The following is a 13224-nucleotide window of genomic DNA, read 5'->3' as shown; positions in this document are numbered from 1 at the left end:
TTTTTCCCTGCTCACTTTTTGCCTTCAGCAGCAACAATCCAATTCTTTGTGTTTTCGATGGGAAACCAATTCTTTGTCTTGCCCTTTCCTTCTAGTTCTCCCTGAAGGCTATAGAAAGAAAGAACATGAATAACCAAGCAATGAAATCATAAAATAGTCCCGCTTACTGTTATCTTTCCAAGAACAGTGGAGGCATTAAAGTTCTGAAACCTTTTTTCTTGAAGCAAAGATTGCAGCTAGAACAGGAAATGGCACAACATAAATTCAGTTTGTGACAATTATTATAACATGAAAGGGAAATAGTATAAATCACTGATGTCAAACACTCTGTTCATTGGCTAGATCTGGCCCATTTGAGCTATTTATCTAGTTCCTGTGACAGATTCAGATTTTGCACCACACATGCTTTCATTTTTTAAAATACATGTTTCAAGTTTTTATGCTTCTGAAACAGAGCTTCTGAATATGCTCTGAGCAGAAGCTGGTGGAAACTGATGCAGAATTGTCTTTTTTAAACTACGGAAAACAAGATATGTTATACATGAAAAGACAAGGTCTACCCCTGCTCATTTCAGTGGGTGTTAACATTTTAACTTAATGATGATAATTTTTGTGGTTAACGTTGAGAAGTTTCTCAGAAATTAATTTTAAGGAAAGATAAAGATTTAACTTGGGTGTTTGTGTAAAAAAAAAATAATTTAAAAAAGCATAATTTCAGGGAAAAGTAAGAAATATCATGCATGCCTATAAAACATGCCACCTAACAGTAACAGAAGTTTATTAAATACCCATGAAGTTTTAACCACCCATGATGTAGGTGTGAAGCTTAAATGACTGAAGAGAAATAGACCCGTCTGGGGAATGTGTCTATTGAATTCACCAACCCCAGCTGTGTACAGACATGATCCACAGTCTCATGGGGTTTTCCCAGTTCCAGTCTCTTCCAAGAACTGTTCAGTATTTTAAAACAAATACAATAAATACATTTCATATTTGTGCAAACATTGATTTGATTTTTTATAAATATAAATAGGATCAGCTAGATATTTTTCATAGATGAGGTTTATTTCACAGGAATAACCATTTGGTCAGATATTTTATTGGCTTTTCACATAAACAGTAGTGCAAGCCTAAGGCAGTTGCTGTTGGAGACAGGATACTTCCCCAATAGACTTTTGAACCAAAAACTAAGAGCATGGTTATTTTATGCTCTAATGCATTAAAATTTACTGCTTGCATGTGTTGAGCTCAGTTACTTCATTAGCAAGGGGAGATATGTTTTTTTATGATTTACTCAAGAAATATATCATTCTGAAACGTTATTTTTTCAACAATTCAACAATACCTTAAATGAGGCTATAGCAAGACAGGTATCTGTGTCTTCTCCCTAGCACCAAGTGATAAGACAAGAGGAAATGGCCTCAAGTTGCACCAGGGGGGTTTAGGTTGGATATTAGGAAAAATTTTGTCACTGAAAGGGTTATGAAGTATTGGAACAGGCTGCCTAGAGGAGTGGTTGAGTCACCATCCCTGGAGGTCTTCAAGAAACATGTAGATGTAGAACTTAGTAGCATGGTTTAGTGATGGACTTGGCAGTGCTAGGTTAAAGATTGGACTAGATGACCTTAGAGGTCTTTTCCAACCTAAATGATTCTATGATTCTAATTAAAGAGCTGTGAAACGTAAGAAAAAGATGGATTTTAAGAAAAAGATGTATTCTCTGGGATGCAATATTCTATTATAGGATTTCTTTTTCAACAATCTAATAATCATGTCTTTACAGACTATTCCTAAGTTAGCTTTGATGTATTTTGCTTAAAGTCTTGCTCCTATCTTGAAAAAGTCATTAGTTTATTGTGAATATTGCTGTTTTGCACTGTAACTTAAAATACTGCATATTATATGTAATATGAGCACCATAGAAAATACTAAATCTATTATAAGTTTTTTGTGTAGCTATAATTCAGTGTAGTACAGGAGGAGAGCTTCAGCAGAATGTTGACTTTCAACATAAAAGAAATTCTTATCAGAATTTTTCATATTTAATATTTTTTTCCTGTTTTTCTTTATTAATATGAAATTACATAAAAAACTGTGACATTGATTTGTTGCTGTCTACATAACATACAAATAAATAAAATTTCATATTTTCTGTACAATAATTTTTTTCATATATAAATTTAATTTCTGTTGAATACTAGGACTTGAAATATTTTTATTGTGCAGTAGAAACATATGTGATGGTTTGCAGGTTGGTTACAAATCAGTAATTCTTATGTAGCAGTTACATAACTCTTTTCTCAGGAAGTTAACAGCAGCTAAGGAGGTAGCATTCAACCTGTATACAGTCCCTCCCAACAAATAATTTTATTGGTCTCAGCCCCCAGCTAGAAACTGGGAAAACTTAAGCAGAAAGTCTCTAGGTTCCCTTAAAAATCTGGACTTCCTCCATTCACCAGCACTCTGAGACTGTACACAAACAAGGAAATCTTTCTTCAGGAGGAGGAGCAGTCGTGAACTTGGAAAAGCAGCTCAACCTATCCAAAGTAAAGAATGAAATAGCCTCCCATTCAGAAACATAATAATAGTTCCTTTAACTCCAATTCTCTATACAGTGAGCTCTGTGGCTTTGCCATTTTATCTATGCTGATCTGCATGTCTTCATTTCCAGTGGACGGTTTGTCCCACAGATGCTCCACAGTTCCCAGCTCCAGTCCTGCCCTTGCAGCCCAGTGAACACCACTGGTGCCTTCTGCTGAGGTCTTGTGCCATAAAATTGCCACACAGAGTCACCATAGGAGCAAGCTGGGATCACTCAGGACCCTGACATAGGGCTGGAAACAAGTCCTTTGCCACAGAAAAATCTGTTTCTTTTCAAAATCTCTTGTAGGACCAGATCATCTCAAAATTCAGTTTTATATCCAGCTACCCAAGAGAGTTGCCTCAGATTATACCTACAGTGGCTGGGATCAATGGATTATACAAATGAAGCTCACTATAGAAATATTTCGATTTTTTTTTTCAGCAGTAGAGAGCTTTTTACTTCTATGGAACCTCAGAACATGCATTTAATTTATATTGCAATAATTCCAAGCAAGAGAATCATCAAAGTATTATAGTTATTAATATTATGCGTTATGTCTTCTTCAAATTTATAGTACTGATAATATTTTCTCACACCCAGCTCCCCCTCTTATGGCAGCAGGGTGGTTATAGCTTCTCGTTATAGATCCAGAAAACTCTCAGTTATGTTAGGTTAGCAAAAGCTAGGTCACTTAGTAGGGAAATGAAAGACAAATGGATATGAGATTAGCCATCACTTTCTTTTAACTATTCCTGGTTACAGGAACTATGTTTTCTTTAAACATGATGATTTTGATGGACCATTTTTGCTACAGATTTACGTGGGAAGGTGATCACAACTCTACTTATTTCTTTATAATGAGGGAAGAGCTTCAAGAACCAGGTCCAACTGCATTTGAAACTGCACATAAGATTCCCTTTCTTCCACATTCACAGTGTGTTTAACTTGGAGACTCCCACAGTGGAATTCTATCATCACAAAAGATATTGTTTACCCTTAGGAAATTTTGCTTTCAACCCCTTGAAACCTGTTGAAATATGCTACTGGAATGTAGAGCCACAAAGCTGCCTTTAAAGTTACATTCCCTGTAGCAAACTAGGGCATTAAATCAATGGGTCTCTTCAACTGAGTAAACATTCCCTGTTCTGACTACCAAGGATGCTTTCTCAGAATAGCACATGGTTATTGAGGAGAAAGTCAACACTGAAATAAATCCCATGATGGTGAATTTCAGGCCTGGCTGATGTCAAGGAAAAGTCTGGCATTGGCTGTAAATGGACAGGATTTTGCCCTTAATTTATCTCACCAGCCCTCTCCTCTCAGGAGACAGAATCATTGTTATTTATTTATGTGGTGCTATTAGTGTGCTAAGCACATCGGATGTGCTCCTCGGTCGGTGCAGAGCAGTGGTGCTCCATCAATTCCCGTCCTGCTCCTGTTCTCCAGGGTGCAGTTCTCACTGCCGGGAACAGGTGGTGCGGGCATGGAAACAGCAGCAGAATTAAGACCTCAGTGCTAAATTTTCACACCTCCTTATGATCTCATTTTCTAAGCCAGAGCTTTTAAGGAACGGAAAGCAGTTCTCAAGAGACACCCTATTTATTTATTTGCATTTTTATAAAACAAAAATGTTCAGTATGATTCTGTGCCAGCACTTATAACCACCCACTGATAGACATTACAGTAAAGCACTCTGGTCATTATCAAACCTCGATAAAATTCATATAAATTCATATGCAACATAAAAAGCAAAACGATGCTGTAGTCTGTCTTAGACCTAATTGCATTAATTCCATTACTCTGCCCTTTTGTACTAACAAAAATGATGTCAGTTCCAGAGCTGGATACTCACGGGACACTCTTCTGAGCATTTTACTAGAACAAGGTGGTGATTTGCCTGTCCTGTCTCTCGTATTAACCCTCCATGAACAAAATGCAATATCTCTCACATCTCTACCTGCCTGTGGTTTAGTTTGGCTATTTGGATATAAGATAGTGTCAGCATACAATTTCTTTCTGAGCAGGGTTTTGCTCTACTGAACTGCAATCTGTGGCTCTATTATTAATATAAAAAAAAAAAAATAAAAAGGCTTACGAAGCCAGGCTGAGGAAATGAAGACAGGCTGAGAGCTGACTGGGATTTCAGCCATTCCTGAGGGATGCTTATGAAGACAGGCTGAGGGAGTTGGGGTTGTTCAGCCTGGAGAAGAGAAGGCTCCAGTGAGATCTTACATCGGCCTTCCAACACCTAAAGGGGGCTACAGAAAAGCTGGGGAGGGACTCTTTGTCAGGGGGTGGAGTGATAGGACAATGGGTAACAGTTTTAAACTAAAAGAGGGCAGATTTAGATTAGATATTAGGAAAAAAATCTTCATTGTGAGGGTAGTGAAGCACTGCAATATATTGCCCAGAGAAGCTGTGGATGCCCCATCCCTGGAGGTGTTTAAGGCCAGGTTGGATGGGGCTTTGAGCAACCTGGTCTGGTAGGAGGTGTCCCTGCCCATGGCAGGGAGTTGGAATTACATGGTCTTTAACATCTCTTCTAATCCAAACCATTCTATAATTCTATTAAAAAACAACTGTGGAATTTGTAGGAAAAATAATTAAATAAATAGATTTTTCAGGGTGAAAGCAAATCCACAGTAATATAGAAGTTTATTTTGTAGAATTAATATATCAAGGTTTTTTGTAGAATCAATGTGGTGAGTTTCAGCTAAAAATAAATAAAATCTCACAGATACTCTTCTCATCATATTGGCACTAGGTGACCCAAAGCTAGTCTTTTCTGTTCTTTAGAACATGTACTGTGGCTTTAAGATCAAATTCCTTTTATTATGATCCTATGGAACATCATCTGGCTCCATCTTGATACAACATGAAAGCTCCCTCCTCACTTTTAGGATAGAGCAATGGTGATTTCATTTGGTCTGGTGAATAAATAATAAATGTAGTAAATCACCAGGAAAGGATTTTGTGACCTGTTTGTTCTGTTCAGTTTTGTTTTGTCTTTCTTTGAGTGTAGTCAAATACTGGAACAGGTTTTCCAGGGAGGTTGTGGAGTCGCCATCCCTGTAGATACTCAAAACTTGACTAAAAAGCCTGGAGCAACTTTCTCTAACATGCCCTGCTTTTATCAGCACCTTGAACTTGATGACTTCCAGAAGATTCTATAATTCTGTGAGTCTAATAGTGAATTGCAAAATCAGATGTACTATCACAGTTTTCTTACACAAAGGACAGACTAGCTATGTGTTGAGACATGTTTTACTCAGTTTTCTGAGGGCTAATTTGGGCCTTTATAACTCACAGAAGTAGAGGCTACTTTTCAGATGAAATTCCAACATACTGAAATAAAAATATGCTTAAATATTAGATAGAATATTTACTAATTTGCAATGGTAGTTACATACTAGAGCAAATAAGCAAATATGAGATGTAGAGGAAGGACAAATTTTCTCTCAAAGCAGAACACATCCAACAATATCTGTAAAACTGTTTACTAGACCCACAGGGCCATGCTGATATATCACAATGAGCTGTGGTCAAGGTGAAAGGAGAATTGGACTTTGATTCTTGTTAGTTCTGTGTCTTGTTGGTGAGCTTTCAAGAGATGACTTCTATCTTTCCATAAGGAACCAGATCAATTTGGTCTGGGCCATTTTTCATGGTCACTGAACTTTCACCAGATCTGCCATAAATCTCAACTGTTACTTTCAAAACAAGAGTTCAGACAACCCAAAAGAAAAAGCATGATTTCATTATTTTCTTCTTTAGCTTTAACTCAGCTTAACTAATCATTATTTCATACTTCTTGAGCCAAATTATTCCTTACTGCAACTCGGTCAAATTAAATGGTGCTACAAAGGATGCCGTTTCATAGAAAGAGTTACAAGGTTCAAAAGAGGCCCTACAGATCACCTTGTCTAACCTCCAGCATAATAGAAACCATAGGACCCCTTACCTAATTTCTAGCTCAAACGCAATAGAGCATTGTCTTTGGCATAATCCTCATTTTAAAATTCCTAATGCCTTAGAATCCATTATTTCTCTCCACAATTCTCTTTTGGTAGTTAATGACCCTCAAAGTAAGAAGTGGACATTTAATTTCAGTCAGATTTTTTCAAGCTTCAGCTTCCAGCCCTTACATCTGCAACACTGGAGAACTCTGTGAACAAATTTTTATCCTTCAAGCAGGTACTTCAGGTCCCCTCCATCTTCTATCAGATATGCAAAACAGGCTAATCTCCTTACTTTGTAGTATTTTTTCTAATCCTTTCATTATTCTTCAAATGCTCCCTTAAGCTATTCAACATGGAAAATCCTGAATTTCTGTATTATTCATGAAGTGGAACTGAGCACAGTATTTCAGCAGCCATCATATCAGTGCCAAATACAAAATATTACCTATGTACTCTATGGACCCCTTTTTAAAGATCAAAGCAATCACATTTCTTTAATGGAAGAATGAGAAATTACTCTTGATGCATTTAGCTGAGATAAACCAAAGTATTATATTCTGGTCTAAACGGATACTTAAATACTTTATATAAAATAGAAAAAAATAAAAATAATAAAAAATTATCCAAGGTGCTGATCTTTGTCTCAGACTAAAGCCCAGGGTAAAGGTATCCACATAGATGCCAGATGTGGGCTTCAATTCCTGCTCCATAGGTTTATTAGGAATTCTTTCCAGGACTGACCTAGCTTCAGAAACTGACAAACATCTGGATATCTCATGTGGACAGAGTTGCCTTACTCCATCCCTCCCCCACTGAATGAAGTGCTGAGTTCTCTTGCACTGGGACTCAGACACTTTTTATGGTATTTCCCACTGGATCCCTGCTCAGTATGCTACCTTCTGAGAACTGAATATACACTGCACCTCAAGTGCCCCCCTGGCTGCCCAGATTCACTACAACCTGTTTGAAGACATGGATTTAAGACAAGCTACAGATAACAAGGAAGTAAAAATCTTATGTTGGAAATCTTATGGAACCAAGCCTGCCCTTGACTGAAGAGTCAGCGTAGCCATGAATTTCCCAGAACACATGCACACAGACAAATCTGTCAGGCTGCATCACAGAAAGTCCTGATTTCATGTGTGGCAAGACGCTATGGGCTGTGTAGACAGCTGAGTCATTCTCTCACCAGATTCGAATGATACTGGGAAAATGGAACAGTTGCTTTAACCAAGTGTCTGACCTACTCTCCTTTAGACTACAGACCGTAAGCTCTGTCCTTCACAACTCTGCTCCTACAGAGTTAGGTTAGGTAGCCCTGCTAACTCAGTTATAAATTCCAGCAGAGTAGGCATTGCAAACTGGAACCCTGCAGGTCTGAGATCTATTCATGAATCTAACCATAAACCATGGTCCCCAAAGCTCAGTCACCCTAAACAGCACTTTTAAGAAACACCCAGAAGACCTATAACAATACCTTGAAGGGCACAGTGAAGCCAAGAATGCAATTGTGGCTCCCAGACTCTCTTGACCCAGGTGTAAATTACATGTAGGTAGTAAGATCTATAGCTGACATGAAAGTCACTTCCTCTGTCTGACTTTAATTGCTTTATGGAGACTGATTGCTTCAGCAATAGCCATTGGATTTACAATAGATTTCAAGATTTCCTACACTGAAGAAAGTTCATGAGTATCTGAGCAGATCTTGGGTTCTCTGCCAGTCATGCAGACACATCTATTGCTATACTATAACACTATTAACGCTACATATTGCTATATAGTGTTAAGCTAACTAACTAATCCTCACAGAGCAGCTACAGAAACATGGAGCATTAGCTGGGTGCATGGCATTAACATTTCCTGAATGAGTTTTGTAGCCCACCTGAACTGCGTGCTATGGCAGCTACATTGCTTGCTAAGTTAGCTGCCACAGCAGCTAAGTCAATGCATTTTGGGTAGGCTTCCCTGTGCAATTTTTTTTTTTTTTTAAGGCTAAAGACAAGATTGATGGCCTGACTGGTTTGTTATTGTCATTTTGGACAAATTCTCAACTGAAGTAAATAAAACTTGTTGTACTGCATTCATGGAAACAGATCTTCCTTCAGCAGGAATATTTGAAAGGTAGCAGGGGTTCTTTTGGAGATAGTGATATGATCCAAGGACATAAAGGACATGAAAGACCATTAGGTAAGACTGCTAATCTTTCCTCTGTCATTGTAGGATTGCTCTACTATAAGCACATGACTGTGCCCACCTTTCTTTAGTTCAAAAAATTCATTAGATTTAATTGAATAAAAAATAAAGAAGACCTCACATCTCTTAAATGTAGTCTTTTGACCCTCCTTGAATTTATATAGAAGTTAACTAGACTATGAGTCTGTAAAGGTTCAGTTTTAATTCAGTTACTATGTGAAAAGCAGGAGAAGAGGAGACCTCTCATGTTAGTTAGGGGAGAAATCCATAAAATCATAAAAGTGTTAATGTTGGAGGAAGGGTCAGGAGCAGGACAAGACGTTTGAAACTCCTTTAAAAATGTCACTTGCTTTCAGTGCAATGCTCACGATGGCTGTGCTACATTGCAGTAAGTGTCATTGTAGGTGGTTTTAGCTGTGAAACGAATCAGAGGTGTTTCATAACCACACAGTTGGTTCACTGATAAGTATTACCTCTCCTCTATGACAGAAGCAAGCCACTGTAAAACACAGTGTGAAAACTCCTAGCTTAAAACAATAAAAAAGGGTTAGTCTGTCTGTTGAGGATGTGACAAAATAGTATTGTCATGTTTAAAAAAGCTAATCATATATTTACAATGGTGTGGCGGGACTGAAAAGATTTGATGCCTGTTCTCTGCTCTGGCACCAGTTTCTTTTTTCTTTTTTTTTTTTTTTTGGCTAAGTCATTTCAGATGTTTACACAAAATGTGAAATCAAAATTGGAGCTATGGGCCTTATCCTGTTTCCTGTGAAAATTATTAAAACTCTTAAACTCCAGTTTGAACAACAGTGTAGCTGTGAAACCTCCTGGTCCTTCTTGGGACAACCCTGTTAGATGAGTTTTATCTGAAGTCTGTAGACATCACAGAAGAAAGGGGGAAAGGGTCTCTCAGAGGATCCCCATCTTTGCATGTCTAGACTGTACACTGTTAGGTATTTATACAACACTTAGCACAATTAGCTAAAATCCAGGCTGAGGTCTTTGGAATACTTTAGCATTAACATTGAGGATAGCATTACATCTAAATTGTACTAGCAAAGTGAATTAGCAAATTGCCAAATGGAAGATAAAAAGTGCATCTTTTATATCATGTGAAGAACAGCTTTGGAATTGCTAGCTTTATTTTTATTTATTTATTTATATATTGGTTTTGCATTCTGTTTTCAATTTTGCCCTTTGGGCCAGGACTGCCCATGTATTTTGGACATAATTTAATTTAATATTCTAGGATGATGATCAGTGCTCTATACATTTGGTTAAAGGATGTACCTGTAGAAAAACTGAAGAGCATTTTGATACTGTCTAGAGTCACCAGTTATATGGCCTTTAAAACACTGAGCTCCATTTTTATTTGAGTAATTTAAGAAATAAGCAAAATAGATGAATGAGTCTCCTGCTCTGGAGAGATTCAAGGCCCGTCTGGATGCCTACCTGGTGCTCTAGGGAACCTGCTTTGGCAGGGGGGGTGGACCCGATGATCTCTTGAGGTCCCTTCCAAACCCTACAATTCTGTGATTCTGTGATTCTGTGAAATGCTTTGGACCTGATTTCCACCTGCTAAGCAATTCTTCGACCTCCCTTATGAAAGGAGATACACTATTCCATTCGCTTTCTCTCTACAGAAGGAGAATGGCCTGATTTGAGCATGAAGGTCTAAAAGATTTCAGGATATGAGAACTAGTCATCAAAGTGTCAATGTTAACTTAATTACTAATATTTATATTATTTTGTCTTTTCTCTCCCTTTCCATAACACTTATAGACTTCAGTAAGATCCCTCCCTAGCCATTATTTTCATAGGCTTTTTATTTCTTTGAAGTAAATAAGGGTTACAGAAAAAGGTAGCGTATAGGACAGTAATCTGAAAGAAATATTTAAACAATTACAGGAAATGAAGAACTTAAAGGCCAATATCAATACTCTTTAATTTTAGTGGGGCTAGGATTTCACTCTGTCAGCAGAAAGTTTCTTTACTGCCTTCACCTCAACTGAAAAGGCTTGAATCAGACTGCAGAATGAGGACACTTGTGGAATTTGGAGATATTAAAGTATGTACTTAAGCACACATGGTGGGTTACAGAAAGCTGCCAGCTCTAAAGAACGCTAAATTCATAATGAAATTTTCTGAAAGAGTGAAATCATCAGCAAATCTCAAAGGGCTAATTTCTGTAAGGCTGAATGCACTCAGTAATCCTACTGAATTAAAAAGAAGTTGAAATTGGAGAGGGTTTGGGTGGGGGGATGTAACAGTGAGGATAATTAACCATTGGAGGCCTGAGGATGTGGCAAATTCTTACTTTCTTGCAGTGCTTCACGTGCTCTGAAAAGATAGTGTTAGACTGAAATTTTGGTCTTAACAAAGGTGTTATTGGTGAGTTATACAGGAGGCCATAGCAGATCTTTCAAGTCATTGTTTCATTGTTGGAAATCATGCGCTCAGCATCTTGTAGGGAAGGAACAAAATGTTGAGCTAATCTCATCTAAATTTAGCTGCATGGAATTTAGTTATCTAGATTAAGTTAGTCATCCTCATTCCTAAAGACTCAATGGAGGGATATAGTAAGATGTGGTGCCTTCTGGAGGTGTCTGTTTCTCTCCATTTACTCTAAAGGAAAGTCAGGATGGCGGTGTTACATTGATTAACTTATAAATGGTAAAATGAATTCAATCATCTATGCTTATGTCAAAGTAATTCTTTGGTCTTTTTCAGTTACTGAATGATGATTTATCTCCTCAGTTCCTCCTGTCTCGCCCTGTTGGGACTCTCTGGGTTTACTCTTGATTTATACCACATAACAAAAGCCAGAACCTCTCGTTTTGCATTCACTGAAAGAACAAATTATTTTTATATATGCATATAAAATTTGTACAACTGGGACAAGAGTCTAGATAGATACAAACTACTGAGATATTTCATTTATGTGCACAGAGTTCAACACCTACTTTTTTATTGTTTGCAATGTTATATTATTTATAATGTTAAAATTGGAAGGTTGGACCTCAGCAGTATACACTGAGTTCAGTAAAGGATCTGGTTTGTGTTATTTGGTACCTGCCGGAAAAAGGAATATGGATATTTTTGTAAGGATGGACATCCTTTAAGAAAGACCCATTCATCTTTTATACAAATATCTAACTATAGACCTATCTACATTGTTCTTATAAAAGGATAACTCATTTAACAGAATCTGTCCTCCAACAGCAAACAGTCATCTTTTGTAACTAATTTTAACAAATTCAGAAACACACAAGGAAATATAAAATATGTCTTGCATGTTTTGTTACAGGTCATAGAAGAACTGTTGGCTTTTATCCTTAGATGCCTGATTTGTAAAAGAACATACAATAGTGTTAAGCACATCCAGATCTTGCATTTGCTGCATTTAAGTGATCTGATTTTGTACTTAATGGAAGTACTCTGGTACACAAAATTACTCACATGAGCAAATTTTATTCCAGCATTTCTGTTTCAGTGCTGGAGAACTCATTTGATATCAGTGCATATGAATACTTGAAGGTAGGTAGAATGCAATGAAGATGGAGCCAGGCACAGTCGTACACATTGACAGGACAAGAGGCAATGTGCACAAACTGAAACACAGGAGGTTCCATCTAAACATCAGGAAGGATTATTTTACTGTGTGGGTTACTGAGCACTGGCACAGGTTGCCAGTTGTTATAGGGTCTCCCTCCCTGGAGACCTTCAGAAGCTGCCTGGCCATGGTCCTGGGCAACCTGCTCTGCATATCCCTGCTTGAGCAGGGGGCTACACCAGATGCCCTCCAGATCTTCCTGCCAACCTCAACTGCTCTGTGGTTCTGTGAACTCCATTCTGTGGGTAGCCTTTGCCAGTGACCCATATGTATATAACCATTAGCTATAGAATGAACAATATCTGGTCCTCCTATTTGACAGGTGCAGTGTCTGAGAAAAATAAAGCCAAATCTTGAAATAAAGAAAAGCAATTTTTAGTCTGCTAGCCTTGGGCCTATAGGACATACTCATTTCTTAAGTGCCCACACAGTCTGAGTGGTGCATTTTCAACCTTCAAAAGTTGAAAGGCCACGAAGATGATGAAAGGGCTGGAGCACCTCTCCTACAAAGACAGGCTGAGGGAGTTGGGGTTGTTCAGCCTGGAGAAGAGAAGGCTCTGGGGAGGCCTTCCAATACCTAAGGAGGGCCTTCAGGAAAGCTGGGGAGGGACTCTTTGTCAGGGAGTGTGGTGATAGGTCAAGGGGCAATGGCTTTAAAATGAAAGAGGGTAGGTTTGTATTAGATATAAGAAAGAAATTCTTCATTGTGAGGGTGGTGAGGCACTGGAACAGGTTGCCCAGAGAAGCTGTGGATGCCCCATCCCTGGAAGTCTTTCAGACCACGTTGGATGGGGCTTTGAGCAACCTGATTTAGTGGGAGGTGTCCCTGCCCATGACTTTAAAGATCATCTAATTCCAACCCAAACCATTCTATG

Source organism: Anser cygnoides, chromosome 3 (assembly GCF_040182565.1).
Source record: "Anser cygnoides isolate HZ-2024a breed goose chromosome 3, Taihu_goose_T2T_genome, whole genome shotgun sequence".
In the NCBI taxonomy this organism is placed as follows: domain Eukaryota; kingdom Metazoa; phylum Chordata; class Aves; order Anseriformes; family Anatidae; genus Anser; species Anser cygnoides.
This window is presented reverse-complemented; position numbering follows the sequence as displayed.